Raw genomic sequence first — 15510 nt, 5'->3', positions numbered from 1 at the left:
GGGAGTGTGAAACAGTTGCCCTCAGTGGGGAGGCATCATGAAAAATCTGATCTTTTACCCAGGATTGGCCTTTTTCCAGGCAGCGTAACTAATTAGAGACACTTTGACGGAACCCAAATATTGTGACCTGCTAAATTTCTGCCTCTCTGTTGCTCTGTAGACTAATTTTAGCCAAGATAGAGTATGTGGCTGTACTAACCACCAGTGGACTTGATTGTAAATCAAAGGCACAAATGACTTCTTTTTGAAAAACCATATTTCTTTCCTACATATATTTGGTTAGACCACCTTCACCCACATCTTTTCTTTTAGGCATTTACCAACATTACTCAGAAGAATTAAATCATCTCAAATCCTAAACTCTCCTTGTGCTTTTCCTGACACTAGAACCTGTATAGGAATTGATCTGAGTCCCAGGGTACAACACACAACAGTTGAAATGACTGTTGGTGAGTGCGTAACTTTGATTATACACTCCCTGGGTATTCTTACTCATCACCACCACTTTCTTCACTCAGCAGATACTCCTTCAAGGTTTTGTTCTTTGTCCCACTCCCTTTTGCCACTTCGGTGTCACTTAGGACAATTTCAATATCAAGAAACATTTGCAAAATCTGCCTTTTGAGATTTAGAGGAAAGAAAGCAATATTCAACATCAGAAGTTAAAGTTTCCATTATACAGAAAGAATGAAGAGGGACACTGAAGGGACCTTCTCATTCATAAAGGTGAATTATTTTCTCTGGTAAACAATGTCACTACTGTGAGGTACATGATGTTACCCCCAGATTTTAGTCTGACACTTTTCAATTATTTTGCTTGATTTCCTTGAGCCCCCACATACTGCATGTCAATTCCAGATACTGGAAGTGTCCATACTTGCTATGACAGAGACAGTGCCACCAGACTGCAAAGTGGTAGGATGAATATCTGAGTTATGAAGGCCTCTCAAGGGTGTAGGGTTATATGTGCCCACTGGGAGACACCTCCTGGGCTGGTAATGAGCATCCTTTGATAATAATGCCAATTTGATATCCTACCAATATCTAATGTCACTTTTTATAAAAAGGCAAAACCTTAATGGGCCCATCACATTGTGTGTAGTGGGAGCTGAAAGACTTGCTTTGTGAGAAGACTGTTAAAGAGGTGCCTGATATGACCTTGGGCTCCTGCTTTTGCTATGGACGAAATCCCTCCTTCCTTCTGCAAGTTACACCTGAAACAAGTTAATTGCCCCACCAACCCAAACATGCTCAACAAGAGCCTTTGAGTGCAACTATGAAACAAGTGAGGCATCAGAAAACCAAGGAGAGAGAAAAGAGACTATTTGGCCCTTGGGGAACTCATATTGTAGAAAAAGAAAAAAGAAAAGGAAAGGAAGGGAAAGAAAGAAGGGGAAGGGAAGGGAAGAAGGGAAGAGAAGGGAAGGAAAAAAAGAAAATCAGAGGTATTGACAAACAGTTGCCATCGAAGAGGGCAGGTATGGGGGAGGGTGCTTTGTTGGGACCATAGGGGACTAGGGAGCCACAGGGAACTAGGGAGAGACTGATCAGGGAAAAGTCAGCCTGAACTGAGTTTTGAAGGATGACAAAGATTCTCACCAATTTTTTTACTTTACAATGTGTTTGTTCTACCTCTATCACGAAACTCATACCCAGTAGGACAGTATTCACGTACCCATTACATGTCTGCCTAAATTAGAACACAAACATCTTAAAGGCAGAAAATGTACATACTCATTCTCTGGTTTGCTCATCAGCTTTACATCCAGAGCTTACCCACTGCCAGACCTTCAAAGGTCCTCAGCTGAATCTGTGAATAGTGAATTTTAATCTTGAACCTCAGCTCAATGTTAGTCAATTCAGATTCAACATGTTTAATGTAAAAATAATCCTCTCCCCAAATTAAGCTCTCACCGATTTGCCAAATTCTATCAATAATTTAGTCACTGTCTGCATGACACTGTCTCAAAAACCTCTGCATTACCTTTTTTTTTTTTTTTAAGATTTTATTTATTTATGATAGACACAGAGAGAGAGAGGCAGAGACACAGGCAGAGGGAAAAGCAGGCTCCATGCCGGGAGACCGACGCGGAACTAGATCCCAGGACTCCAGGATTGCTCCCTGGGCCAAAGGCAGGCTCCAAACCGCTGAGCCACCCAGGGATCCCCCTCTGCATTACCTTTGATTCCTTCATCGCCTTTACTGTCTCAATCCAGTTACCACAAGCATCTTCTAATAACCCCTCTATAGTGTCTCTCCCACTCCAATGGCAGAACCCTGATCCAGGTCACTTGGGATGCCACACTTATTTCAGTAGTTTCCTACGGTCTCTCCACCTTGAGGTTCTTTTCTTTCCATTCCATTCTGAGACCCTCCACTATGTTGAAGGGCCTCCACATCTGGCTTTAATCTCTCTGCCATCTACTCAAACGAAATAAAAACACAATAACATGAAATACATATTTTTTCAATCAGACATCTTTTCCTCATATCAAAAGATAAAAGGAGAAGTTTAGAAAAAATTGTCATGGCTTGGTATATTAGCCATATTATTTATATTAATTGTTGATGCATATAGTATCATCAACGTGGCAGCTTACAACATACTTTAAGTGTCTCATAGTTTTTGTGGATCAGGAGTCTGGACACTGAGTTTTCTGTTTCAGGGCCTCACAGGCTGCAGTCAAGGTGTTAGCTAAGCTGGAATGTCATCTGAGGCTCGAGGTTATCTTCCAAGCTCATATGGTTGTGGCTGTTGAGAGAATTTAGTTCCTTGGAGCAGGAGGCCTGAAGCCCTTGGCCCTAAGCGTTGCCCACAGTCCCCAGCATGTGGCTCTCCCCATAGGCAGCTCAGAGCATAGCTGCTTGCTTCTTCAAGGAGGGCAGGAGAGGAGAATGAGTCTGGGTGGAGTCATATGTATATAGGTAATGTGCTATTAATCGAGGGAGCAACATCCTTGCCTTTACAATGTAATATAATCACAAGTGACATCCCATCACATTTTATATATTCTGTTGGTTCAAAACAAGTCCCATGTCCCACCCACAGCCAAAGGGGTTTTGTGTAAGGGCATGTTAAGAAATAGCCTGACTCCATTTCTGAGATCTGATTACAAACAATTTGTAAGCCTCGCTCCTCCCTCTCCCCTTCTGTCCATATCTGAGCAAGCTAATAGCAAAGTCTGGGTGCTCCTTCCTGTGGAGCCAGGAGGAATTCACACCATACAAGCCCTGTTACATGTGAGATCATGACACCAGTCATACCCCTTGACTGCCACAAAATCCCTAAGCTTGTTTTCTTTCCCTGCTTTATTGGACCATTTTGAGACGAGCCTGAGAAACCTGCCTTGCTTTCCCACAAAGCCTCATTATGTGAGTAATATACCTTTTCACACCTCTTGGTGTATGTATGACATCATCATTCTTAAATTCAAAGTATGGGTGTGGGTCTATCCTGTTTCTGCAGAATGTTTACAACAGGTATAATTATCAGGAGATGAGGATCCATGGCAGTCATTCAGGATCTGTTCATCCCCTGAGCTTTAATGTTGCCACAATTAGGGGAAAAAAATGTGTAGTCTCTTTTCTTGAAGACTTTTTTAGCCCGTCTGTTGTAGAAGGCATAGAAACCATGCTACCAGGAAATTTTGTGTTGCCGCTATGAAAATATGTCGGATTACTATAGATATGAGAAAAACAACGCTTCTAAGATTTCATATTTTCAGACATCAGTAGGAATAATCACAAACTTGATTATATGTGCTATTGACAAAGAAGATTTTGAAAATGAAAAGTCAATTAGAAATGTTTAAATATTGAAATAGCATGAAATATATGTATAAATGTGTCACAGGTAAAAATAGGATGTAGGCTCAACAAAGCAATAAAAATATGGTTACATCGGATTACTGCTATAAAAATTAAATGTTCCCAGCTGTACTTGGTCATAGGAAAAGTCCAAATGGATTCCATCAGTTCCACCCTGTCAGCAAGTGAGGTGCTTTTTATAGTCTCATCTGCATATAAGGCTTCCAAGGTCTTTTCAGTTGGTAAAACTTACCGTCTCCAGAATTGTGTAACCATGGTTTGTCCACAGGCAATGGGTGACCAGGAAAGAGTAATACATATTGGAGAATAGCCAGTAATAAGTCTCTTTAGCTTTGCTCCCTAGTCCTTATCATAGAAAAATCCAACATTTTCCCCCTTGCCTTTGAGGAAGGAGGCCCCTCTACTTCTCCTTTCTAGATAGAACCTCACTTTCCCACTGCCTTTGCCTTACTAAAAGCCTTGATTATTAAAAACCTACCTCCACATGTACATGTGTGTCTTTCTTTGTATTTGGACATAGGTTTTTTAAAATCTTTTTTCATTTCAGTGTTGACTGAGGAGGTAAAAATAACCCCAAGCATACCGATAGAGTATAGAAGAGAGGCACAAAAATCCAGAAAAAAGTAGAAATTAATATTTTGAGCTATAACTCTGCCTCCAAGAATAGGTTTGTTTGTTTTAAGTTAAATGCTCTTCCTAAATCAATGGTAAGATGTACATTCGTTAAAAATACATGGACACAGTGTTTTGAATATACCAGCTGTATGAGGAGCTTATTGTACACAGGGGCTACTTTCTTCCCTATAATTACACTGCTCGTCATGGTGCCTGGGACTGAAGGCACTTAATTAATATGGATGCAATTGAATTTTATACAGTATACTTAATAGTAAACAGAAGTTCTTACATTAACATACTATTATTCTTTATCCTTTGACTTATAAAATTAGAGACATTATAGAAATCTTAAAACTGAATTTATTTTCACAGACAAAATTTAAAAGGGTCTACTGAGTGGCTCATTCAGTTAAGCATCTGTCTTCGGCTCAGGTCATCCCAGAATCCTGGGATCAAGCTCCACATCAGGCTCCCTGCTCAGCACAAAGCCTGCTTCTCCCTCTCCTTCAGCCTGCCTCTTCTCCTGCTTGTGCTCAATCTCTCTCTTTCTCTCTCTCTCTCTCTCTCAAATAAATAAATAAAATATTCTTTTTAAAGAACAAATCTAAAAATATGTTTTCTTGGTAGAGTCAAGGAACTGTAATAGTTCAATATTTTATGTTTTGGTTGGTAATTGATTAAGATGATCTATTAACTTGTGACTCGGCCACCCAATATTCACCTTTTCTCTGTTGCAAGGTTGTATTAGTTAGCAATTGCTGCATAACAAACCACCTCAAGACTTAGTTACATAAAATCATTTATTATTAGGGTAATGGGCATGAAGAGAGCACATGATGTAGTGAGCTTTGGGTGTTATATCCAACTGGTGAACCACTGAATTCTACCTCTGAAACTAATAATACTCTGTATGTTAATTAATAGGATTTAAATTAAATTAAATTTTAAAATATCAGTAAAAAAATCATTTATTATTAAATATCATAAGTCACAAGACTGAATATTAGTTATCTTTATGGGCATGCTCATATTTCTGCAAGTTCATTTTATTCCATGTGTCTCTCATCCTCCTCCTAAGACCTGAGGTCCTTCTTGAGGTATGACAGTCTACCAAGAACACAGTTTCTCAACTTCAACATTATTGATAATTTAGACTGAATAATTTTTTCTTGTGGGGAGTTGTCAGGATTATAGGATTTTCTACAGCATCCCTGGCCTCTCCTCATTAGATTCAATAGAATTCCCCAAGTTGTGACAACTAATATTGTTTCCAGATACTGCCAAAAATGTCCCTAGTTGAGAACCACTTCTCTAGAGCATAAACAGAAATATGCAAGGCTTCATAAGTGTTAGGCTTGGAGTTGGTACACTATCACTTCTACTTCATTCCATTGGCCAAATGAGTCACATGGAAAAGAGTCGAGAGGAAGGGCAGGCCAACCTGCTCATGACAAAGTTACACAAGAAGAGATACGAATACAAGGAGGTAACAAGAACCAGACTATTAAAACAATGGATTTACTTCAACAATTATGAGTTCAAGAACTTCACTCTGATTAGATTTTCATCCAAAGCTATATAATAACATTTCCACTATTTGCAATCTTATTAGAACAAGCTTCCAGGACTTAGGTCTTGTACTACAACTACTTCCCTTTTGCAGCAGCTTCTAGACATGATAGGTATCATATAGACAAAATAACATCAGCGCCTTTATACTTTATATATTAGGTATTTCCAATATAAGACAAAAATATCCAATCTAAAAATTCCTCATACTGTAATTTTACATTCTAGAAATGATAAGCTATTTCTCACCTTTAAAAAGGTATATTCATATAAAACTGAATATTTACAGAGCAGCATAGAATAGCCTGCTTGACATAAAACAATATAACTGCAGTGTGTATGTTCTATGAATCAGAATTGTGTGCATGTGCAAGTAGCACAATTTAAGATCTCATTGTTTTCAGTTTAGGGAAAAAACAAGAAAACAGGCTGCAGCTGTTGGTAAATACTTTTTTTTTTTAAAAGAAACAACTATGGTTTAGGTGAAAGAGCACATTGAAACTAATTCTTTTACATTTAGGTAATCTTGAGCAAAGTCACTTATTCTGTCTGAAGTTCAATTTATTTAGCCACCAAGTATGAAATTGCCAATATTCAACTATTTTTTTCATCTTCAAACACAGCAATATCATGCAATTAAAAACAACAGAAAGCCACATCAGCCCCACAACGTTTTAGAGATGGTTACGAGTCCATTGTAGTTGATTTTAAATGAAACTAAGACATATACAATGGTAAATAATCCGAAAAATACAGAAATCCGCAATGCAAATGTAGAACAGTCTCTAAAACAAAGACACAACAGCATTTTCCAGGAAGCATCTGCTCCTTTTTAAATAGCTTTGATCAAATTCCAAATTACAAAAATGAGATCTCATAAAAATTAGAGTGGCTGAAAACGTTGGAGGTGGTGAGGAGAGGGGAAGGGAATAAGAGGGAGAAGAAAATTTTCTTTACAAATAGAACAAAGAATAGCATAAAAGAGAATAAAAATGAAATCAAGGTCTGTTATTCTGAAATAGTCCTGTGGGGGGAAAATGAATCTATTGTTTTTTGATTCTCTAAAGCAATCAAAGCTTACCCTGGAAATGAAACAAAGACTTAAATGTTTTCTTCTGAAGCTGAATAAAGGATGAATCATGCTTCGAGGCAAGTTTCCTAAAAAGAGAATTTAAAAAGAATGAGGTGATAAAGAGAAAGTCTGAGCATAAGATTTTATTAAGTTCCTTCTTAATTATAAGAGAAGTTGGCTCCGATGTGAGTTTGACCACCATGCATTGTTATGCTCACCTTAAGAATAGAAAATAAACAATGTCTTTCTTCTAAAAGCAATAAAAAGTAAGCACTATAATACATAGATTAGTGGTTGCAAAACCCAATTAACCATCACAATTATTTGAATTGCTTTCTTAAAGCACAGAAGCCCTTCCCCCAGTTGACAAAATTCCATTCTCTGGGCTTGAGGTTCAAGAATTTGATTTTTTCAGAAGCTCCTCAATTTATTTGAATCACTTAAGTTTGAAAAGAACTGATAAGACTTATATTCTATTGTTAGTTTCATTTATTTAAATTGATTTCATTTCCATACACCAGAGTGCAAGCCTATTTTTAGATTCTCTCTTTTTTTAAGATTATATTTATTTATTTGACAGAGAAAGCACAAGCAGAGGGAGCGGCAGACAGAGGGAGAGGGAGAAACAGACTCTCTGCTGAGCAGGGAGCCTGACATGGGGCTTGATCCCAGGATCCCAGGATCATGACCTGAGCTGAAGACAGATGCTTAACTGATTGAGCCACCCAGGAGCCTCTGATTTTAGGTTCTTACATGTCTTCTGGCTTTGGTGCTCAACGAGTCAACCTTTGTGTCCCTTGTCCCCTGCTCTCTGAGCTTCTGCATAGCATTAGGTTAATAACTATTCATCTGCTCAGGCTACTGTAACAAAATACAACAAAGTGGATGCTTAAGCAATAGGAATTTATGTCCTCACAGCTCTGGAAGCTGGAAGTCTGAGATCAGGATGGCAGCATAGCAGGTTCCAGGTTAAAGCTCTCTTCCTGGCTTGTAAATAAATAGCTTCTTGCTATGTCCTCACATGGCCTTTTCTCTGTGCCAGTGGAGAAAGAGAGACAGAAAGAGAACTCTTTGGTGTCTCTTCTTATAAGAACATTAATCCTATGGGATTGGAGTCTCACCTTCATGATCTCATTCAACCTTAATAACTTTCTTAGAAGCCCCATCTCCAAATAAGCCAGACTGAGGGGATCCCTGGGTGGCGCAGCGGTTTGGCGCCTGCCTTTGGCCCGGGGCGTGATCCTGGAGACCCGGGATCGAATCCCATATCGGGCTCCCGATGCATGGAGCCTGCTTCTCCCTCTGCCTGTGTCTCTGCCTCTCTCTCTCTCTCTCTCTGGCTATCATAAGTAAATAAATAAAAATTTAAAAAAAAAAAAAAAAAAAAAAGCCAGACTGAGGGTTTAAGACTTCAACATGTGAATTTTGAGGATGGAGGGGCATATAAACTTTCAAGCTGTAACAACCGATTACCTCATTCAAGAATCAAATTTGCTGATTTCGGTATGTGCTTAAAAGTACCACTTGTGGTGGAGAAAAGAACCTTAAATCAAAATGAACTATATTTATATCTTTTGTCCAAAATGTACAGGTATCCAGAACATTGTGCAATGCCTGAAACATTAAATAAGTGATTGTATATTAAATAATTTTATTCCCCTTAGAGAACCAAAGAGAATGTTATGATGTCCCTCCCTGAAACAGTAGCCTTGTTCTCTGGCCTCATATGCTTTAGAACCCTAAACATCCCTCAGAGGCAGGAGGTGGGAGTTATTGTGTTCCTTATGGAGGAATCTGAGGAATGAGCATGTGGAGATGCATATGCATTCGGAGAAGTCTCCAATTTACAAAGATAAGTTTTTTTTACAAGTAATATACAAAGACAAGCTATTGAATTTTTTTTTTTTTTTTTTTTTGGACAAAGAAAAGCTGTAGTAAAAAGGTCTGTTGGATTTAAACCATCCATGCTATCTTCCTGATTGATCCCACATCAGACTGGATAAGGAAGATTAAATCTTGGTTGAAGAAAAGGAAAAATATCCCAACTTTAGTCACAGCAATTTCTAGGACTTTATTTGAAGATAATAATCAAACATAAGATCAAAGATATAGGTAAAGTATGTTCATTAAAGAACAAGCTCCTCCATTATTTATTTTGCTTTCTCAGCTTCTCTCTGAGTGCTGGCAGTTCTCAGCTTGGTTCTTTGCCCTGTCCTCTCATCTTATAGGCTTTAAGAGCAGAAAAATAAAATTGGAAATATCTAAAGTACCAACAAAGAGAGAATTAAGAGATATAGTATATCCAGGCAGTAAGACACATTGAAAGTGGAAATTACAGGAAATTTTAATGAAATAAAAATATTCCCAGTATAATATTAAGTAAAAACAACAAAAACATTACTTAGTACTTTGATAATTTTACCTAAATATAGTTAAGTAAATAAATGACATTCAAACAAGTAGGTTAAGGGATGCCTGGGTGGCTCAGTGGTTAAGTGTCTGACTTTGGCTCAGGGCATGATCCTGGGATTCCAAGATCAAGTCCCATATCAGGCTCCCTGCATGAAGTCTGCTTCTCCCTCTGCCTATGTCTCTGCCTCTCTCTGTGTGTCTCTCATGAATAAATAAATAAAATCTTTAAAAAAAAAAAACTAAGTAGGTTAAATATATATACATAGAAAAAAAGATCAAGATGAAATATAATTTAATAATTGACTGGTTATTATTTCTGGATGGTGAACTTAGGAGTCATTTGTGTTTTTCTCTTTTTAGTTTTATTTTCCCAATTCTTTGGTAATAAAATTTTATAACATTTATGATAAAGACCAAGATGTTTATAAGGAACAAAAATAGAACATAAATGAGTCAGTGTTACTGCTTCCAACTTTTGGGCAGATAGGATGAATTTTATACCTACATGCATCCATTGACCTTCCCTATGGCAAATTAATACTTAACTTTCATAAATCTGAATTTCCTACATTCTAAATTCTTTATCTGTCTTGGTGATTTCTTCATCTTGAGGCAACAGAATTGGCCTCGAGTATTAAGATTATAAAAATAACAGCTTTCCGTTTTCCATTTCTGTAAGTCAGCTTTGAACACCTTTAGTCTGAGGTACCTGCAGGAGAGATCACTGACTCCATTAAAGAAACAATATCCTTCAAGACAGATGTGAGGACTGGAGATGCAGTGTTAAGAGCCATTGACTAGAGGTGGTAGTTGAGAACTAGAAGCAAGTAGGATCAACCAAAGAAAACCCACCAGATAAGAGGACAGGGCAAAGAATGCTGAGAACTGCCAACACTCAGGGGCTGAAAAAGGAAAATCAAATGATGGAGGAGATTGCAAAATTGGCAGAACTTATTCTGAAAAACCAAGGCGAGAAAGGTACCATGGTTAACTGGAGGGGAGGAAAGGCTTTGCTGAGGAGGGAATTGGGAGCAGATGAGGCAGACGGAGAGAGAAGGACATTTAAGTGTAGATAAATGGTACTAGCAGGAATAAGAGATGGAAGTCTTTTTTGGACACAGAGACTTCGAAAATGGAGAGAGAGGTTGGAAATCAAATTGTGAAAGGTGTTGAATTCCGGGTTGAAAAGGTGAGAATTTATTCTCCCAGGCTGGAAGAGTTGTAATGTTTAATTACAGTGAGTCTTGAAAGCCTGAAATTGTTGAGAGGCAGAACAAAAATTATCCTAAATACCACAGCTTCCTTTCATGCATTAAGAATAAAGCTTAAGAGTCTAAGAATATAATTATTCTACGTATTACTCTATGGATGAGATGCTGAGAAATGCGCTTGAGAAAGATTTTAAGAGGATGCATTCATATGAAGATATTGTCTGGGTCCCTGCAGAAGGGGAAGAGGGAGCATAAAGGAACACTGACAGGGGCCCCAAATAAGTTTAGAGAGACTCCAGGAACACCTTGAAGCTCCTTTACTTCCTGCCTCTTCCCCTATGGTGTAAGAAGATAGTATCTAGGGAATTCTGCCCAAGGCAATGAATCCTGTGTGGTGGCAAGGAAGGAGGCCTGTTTTCCTCCTTCTGTCTGCACCCAAAGGCCCATTGCCTGGGTCAGATATTGGAATGAAGCCCCCATGACACCCACATGGAGTGCAGAGGTTTGAAAGACACTGGTGAGTGCCATGAAGCCAGAGAGGGGAGACCTCAACCACAAGGCTGCTGCAGGGAGGGACCACAGATTTCAGCAGTGGATATGAGCAGAATGTCTGGAATGACAAGAGGATGGGATCACATCTCAGCATATCACAGCATATCACAGGAGAAATGGAGGCTTTCTATACCCCTGAGTTTGGTGCAGACCCAAAGGACAGAAGGAAGACAACAGGCCTCCTTCCTCACCACCACAGAGAGAGGTGAGCTTCCACCAAAACCCAGTCACAGTCTTGGGAAAAAAGGAAAGACGAAGCTCTGGCAGAAAAAAATAGTCTTGAAAAGGAGTTTAAATTAACCAAATATTTATCATGAAGAGAAATTTATTTTTTTAAGATGTTATTTATTTATTCATGAGAGACACAGAGAGGCAGGGACATAGACAGAGGGAGAAGTAGGCTCCTCACAGGGGGCCTGACGTGGGACTCGATTCCCGGACCAGGATCATGCTCTGAGCCAAAGCCAGAAACTCAACCACTGAGCCACCCAGGCACCCCATGAAGAGAAATTTCTAAATGAGACTTATTTCTTTTTAGATGACAAGGATGAAACTTTCTTCATAAGAAGACTTATGAACAAGGTGAGACCTGCTATAGAAAATACGGACAGTGGCAATTTCCGTAGTCTGATGTGAAATGATCATGACGTGGACCAGACAAAAGTCAAAGGAAAGTAAGTATTTTTGTAGAAAAAAAAAGAATAGTTTTGAAGAACTAAGGAGTGATATTCAGAATGAGGGAGTCTGTTTAGAAGAATAATATTTTTCTACTAAATATTGTCCACTGTCTCAAACAACCCAGTGTCTTTTAGCCATGTGACCTCTTGAGAGTTCCTTATAGATTTCTTGGAAGGATGAAATTATTTTATATAAAGCATTTGGAATAATAACCATAATATAGTAAGCACTCAATAAAAGTAAGTTTCCATTAATATTATAATTATATCTTGATTGCTTTCTGATGTGAATGCAGTTTAGTCAAAATGTTGGACTGGGAGGAAGTAAAATTGAAGCTGTCTCCACAGGTGTGGAACCTGATGTCAGGCATTTAACTTCTCTGTTTCCCATTTCCACAATGTACAGAAAAGTACAGTAAATTCCATCACCAAGGAGCTGGAATACCCATTAATATCCCCAGAGGAATAGCCTGAGCTATGAGGCCATTAAATAAAGCCAGGGAATCTTCATGCTTAAACATTATGTATATGAAACATTCTAACTGCATCCATTTGCACATAACTGGGAGGAAAGTAGAGAGCTTTTGAGGAGTTGACTTTGCCAACAAAATCCCAGGCCGGGCTGCCAATAGCTTGTGATTTTTGAGCCCTTAAAACTGCCTAGGTCTCTCAAACAGTACTCATGGAAGAGGCCTTGGAAAGCTAATAAACCCAGGAAAAGCAGCCTCCCCTACACCCTTCTCAGAAGAAGCAATAGAAGAAATGAAGCAGGAACAACCTCCTCCACTACCCACTCCCAACATACACAGGCTAGAAGAAGTCAAAAAACAAAAAACAAAAGAAGTGACTTTTTTTAAAAGAGAAGAACCAGAAGTTGTCAGAATAGCTAGGTGATGCTGTGGGTACCTGCCCAGATCTCCTTTGCCAGACACAGTTGCTTTGCTCTTGGTTGCTAATGGCTGAGAGTTGCACCCTCTTCCAGCAATTAGTTCTCCACCAATCAGAGCCAACCAACTCAGAGATGTCTGCATGGTTGCACAAAACCATGCCACTGAGATGTGGCCAGCAGCTAAGGATTCACCAATACAGGCAGGTATAAAAGCCTAACCCCCTTGCTCAAGGCAGGACAGCTCTGTGGTACCATTTATAAATCCAGAACTCACTGGGGATGAACATGAGGCAAGAGTTCAATGTAGAGTTCAAACATCATACCGTAAGAATCCTATGGTTCTTTCATGACTATAGTTATGATTCCAATTCAGAAAAGGGAACAATGGGAAACACACAGTGGTTGCCTTTTAATAACAAGTATCAAACTCTTCAGGGCGGCGAGAGCAAAGACTTGATGGATGTGTCAGAGGTTGATAACTCATCTTTTAGATTATAGGTCACCAGACCATGAATAGGCTGATAGGGAACACTTCCTTGGAATGATGGTAAATAGATTCTATGTTTGAGAAGATGCATATCAGTGTTAGGGACCCACTGACCTACCCTGGAAGATTTTGCTGCTGCCTATACAATCCACTCTTCCATATTCCTTTATGAACAGAACTCTGATTTTGTTTGAAGTGGCAATAAAGCTGTCTATAGCTACATTCTGTGCTCCAGAGTAGTGAGGGGTCACTACATGACCTAGTTCTGAACAATGAAATAAAAGCAGAGGTTATAGGACAAAGTTTCCAGAAATACTTTGAAAGTGGAGGAGACATGGCTGGTATAAGCCTTTACCCCATCTCCTTCTTGCTGCTGGAGATAGAATAGCCATCTTATATCAGAAAGTAACAATTATGAGATGAAAGTCACCTGTTAAAAATGTCATAAAATAATTGTGGAGTCACGGTATCAATCCTTACCTATTTACATCACTCTATGCCAGATTTCCTATATTTCAAATAGCTTATGTGAAAAGAAAAATGATCAAAGGAAACAATAAATCAATTTACAAAAAAGAAATTCCAGTACAAACATATAACAAACTTACAAAGTGAGTTTCCAGTTATCATTACAATTTTTTTTAGGTTTTATTCTTGGACAAGAGATCAGCAAAGGTTAACATGGAAAAGTATACAGTAGCAGAAAAACTATGGCAAAGCAGCTACTTATGCACTTTTAGAAAGATACACTGATATAACATTTCTGAGGGAAGATTTAGTAAAGTATATGTAAAACGTGCTCACCAGATTTCTGGTGCAAGGAGTCTAAGTAAACGCATTTATGTTTTCATATGTTTTATGAGAAGCTTCATAAAATAATTCTAAGAACTGCTCTTCACAGACAAACTGTATAGGTAGAAAATTCAAAAGAAAGTACAAGTAAACTACTTGAATGAATAAATGAGTTACAGAGTCACTATTGATAAAAACCAAAAACTGAAAAAAATGGATATTAACAATAAAATAGATGAATTAAATTACAGCATTTTGTGCCATGGAATAGTGTAACAAAGAGATTGATCAAAAATATTACAGTATGACTGGCTCTCATAAACTTAATGCCCCGCGAAAAGAACCAGATTCAGAGTATATACTGCATGATTACATTAAAATTAATTCAAAAGCAAACAAAATTAATCTGTGCTGTTCAAAGTTAGGATAGTGGAGAGTGGCCTGTCAGGAGATGCTGAAATTGGGGGGTTTTGCAGTGCTGTGAATGTTTTACATCTTGATCTAGGTACCAATTACATGGGTTTTTTCACTTACAAAAATAGTTGATTAAAAAGATCTACATACATTTCTGCCACTATGTTATGTTTCCCTAAAATGTTTACTTAAAAAAAAAAAAAAAAACAGGATAGCAAAGACAGATTCAAAAGGCAGAATATAAATTCACCACACAGTGGAAGCTTAGAGAATTCCACAAGTTTCCGAAGAAAGAAATCAGTTGGAGTCCAAGCCATGTGAAGAAGCCACATGTAGACACACCAGTTGGCAGCTCCAACTGAGCTCCCAGCTGACAGCCAGCATCAGTTGCCCCCTTATGGATGAGTTATTTTGAACGTCCAGTCTAGCTAATCAGATGATGACAAGCCAGCTGAAATCTGACTGCAACTGCTTTAGAACCCCCCACATGAGACCTCATGAGACCTGCCTGAAGTCTCTCCAAATATCCTAATTTATAGTGCAGTCCATTACGTGTCCAACTCTTGTTTTCAGTTCAGATCCTGATCTCAGGGTAATGAGATCCCACCCCAGGTCGGGCTCAGTGCTCAGCACAGAGTCTGCTTAAGGCTGTCTTCCCTTTCCCTCTGTCACTCCCCCCACTCTCTCTCTCAGATAAATAAATCTTTTTCAAAAATCCTAATTTACAAAATCATGAACAAAATTAGAAGGTTGCTTTAAGGAACTAAATTTTGGGAAAATGTGTTGCATGAATAGAGTAACAAAAAAAAAAGAGCATCTAAGTTCTGATTAATAGGACTTCTGTAAAGAGAAAAGGAAGAAATTGGTGAAATTGTTTTTAAAATAAGGACAATAAGGGACACGTTGGGTGGCTCAGTAGTTGAGCATCTGCCTTCAGCTCAGGTCATGATTCTAGGGTCCTGGGATCCAATCCCGCATCAGGGTCCCC

At 38.6% G+C, this 15510-nt stretch overlaps 1 long non-coding RNA gene across 8 annotated transcripts in view; it reads left to right on the top strand.

Moving 5' to 3' along the window:
• LOC140620225 (uncharacterized) overlaps positions 1-15510 on the top strand; it is a 96094-nt gene that overhangs the window by 24194 nt on the left and 56390 nt on the right. For all 8 annotated transcript variants that reach the window (XR_012020002.1, XR_012019999.1, XR_012020003.1 and 5 more), the window contains exon 2: positions 11802-11937. This is a non-coding gene — a long non-coding RNA (uncharacterized lncRNA). The remainder of the gene's footprint in view (positions 1-11801; positions 11938-15510) is intronic.

The sequence above is a fragment of the Canis lupus genome, chromosome 28, assembly GCF_048164855.1.
Source record: "Canis lupus baileyi chromosome 28, mCanLup2.hap1, whole genome shotgun sequence".
NCBI classification, from domain to species: Eukaryota; Metazoa; Chordata; class Mammalia; order Carnivora; family Canidae; genus Canis; species Canis lupus.
The sequence above is the reverse complement of the archived record's forward strand: the minus strand, read 5'-3'. Positions and strand labels throughout refer to the sequence as shown.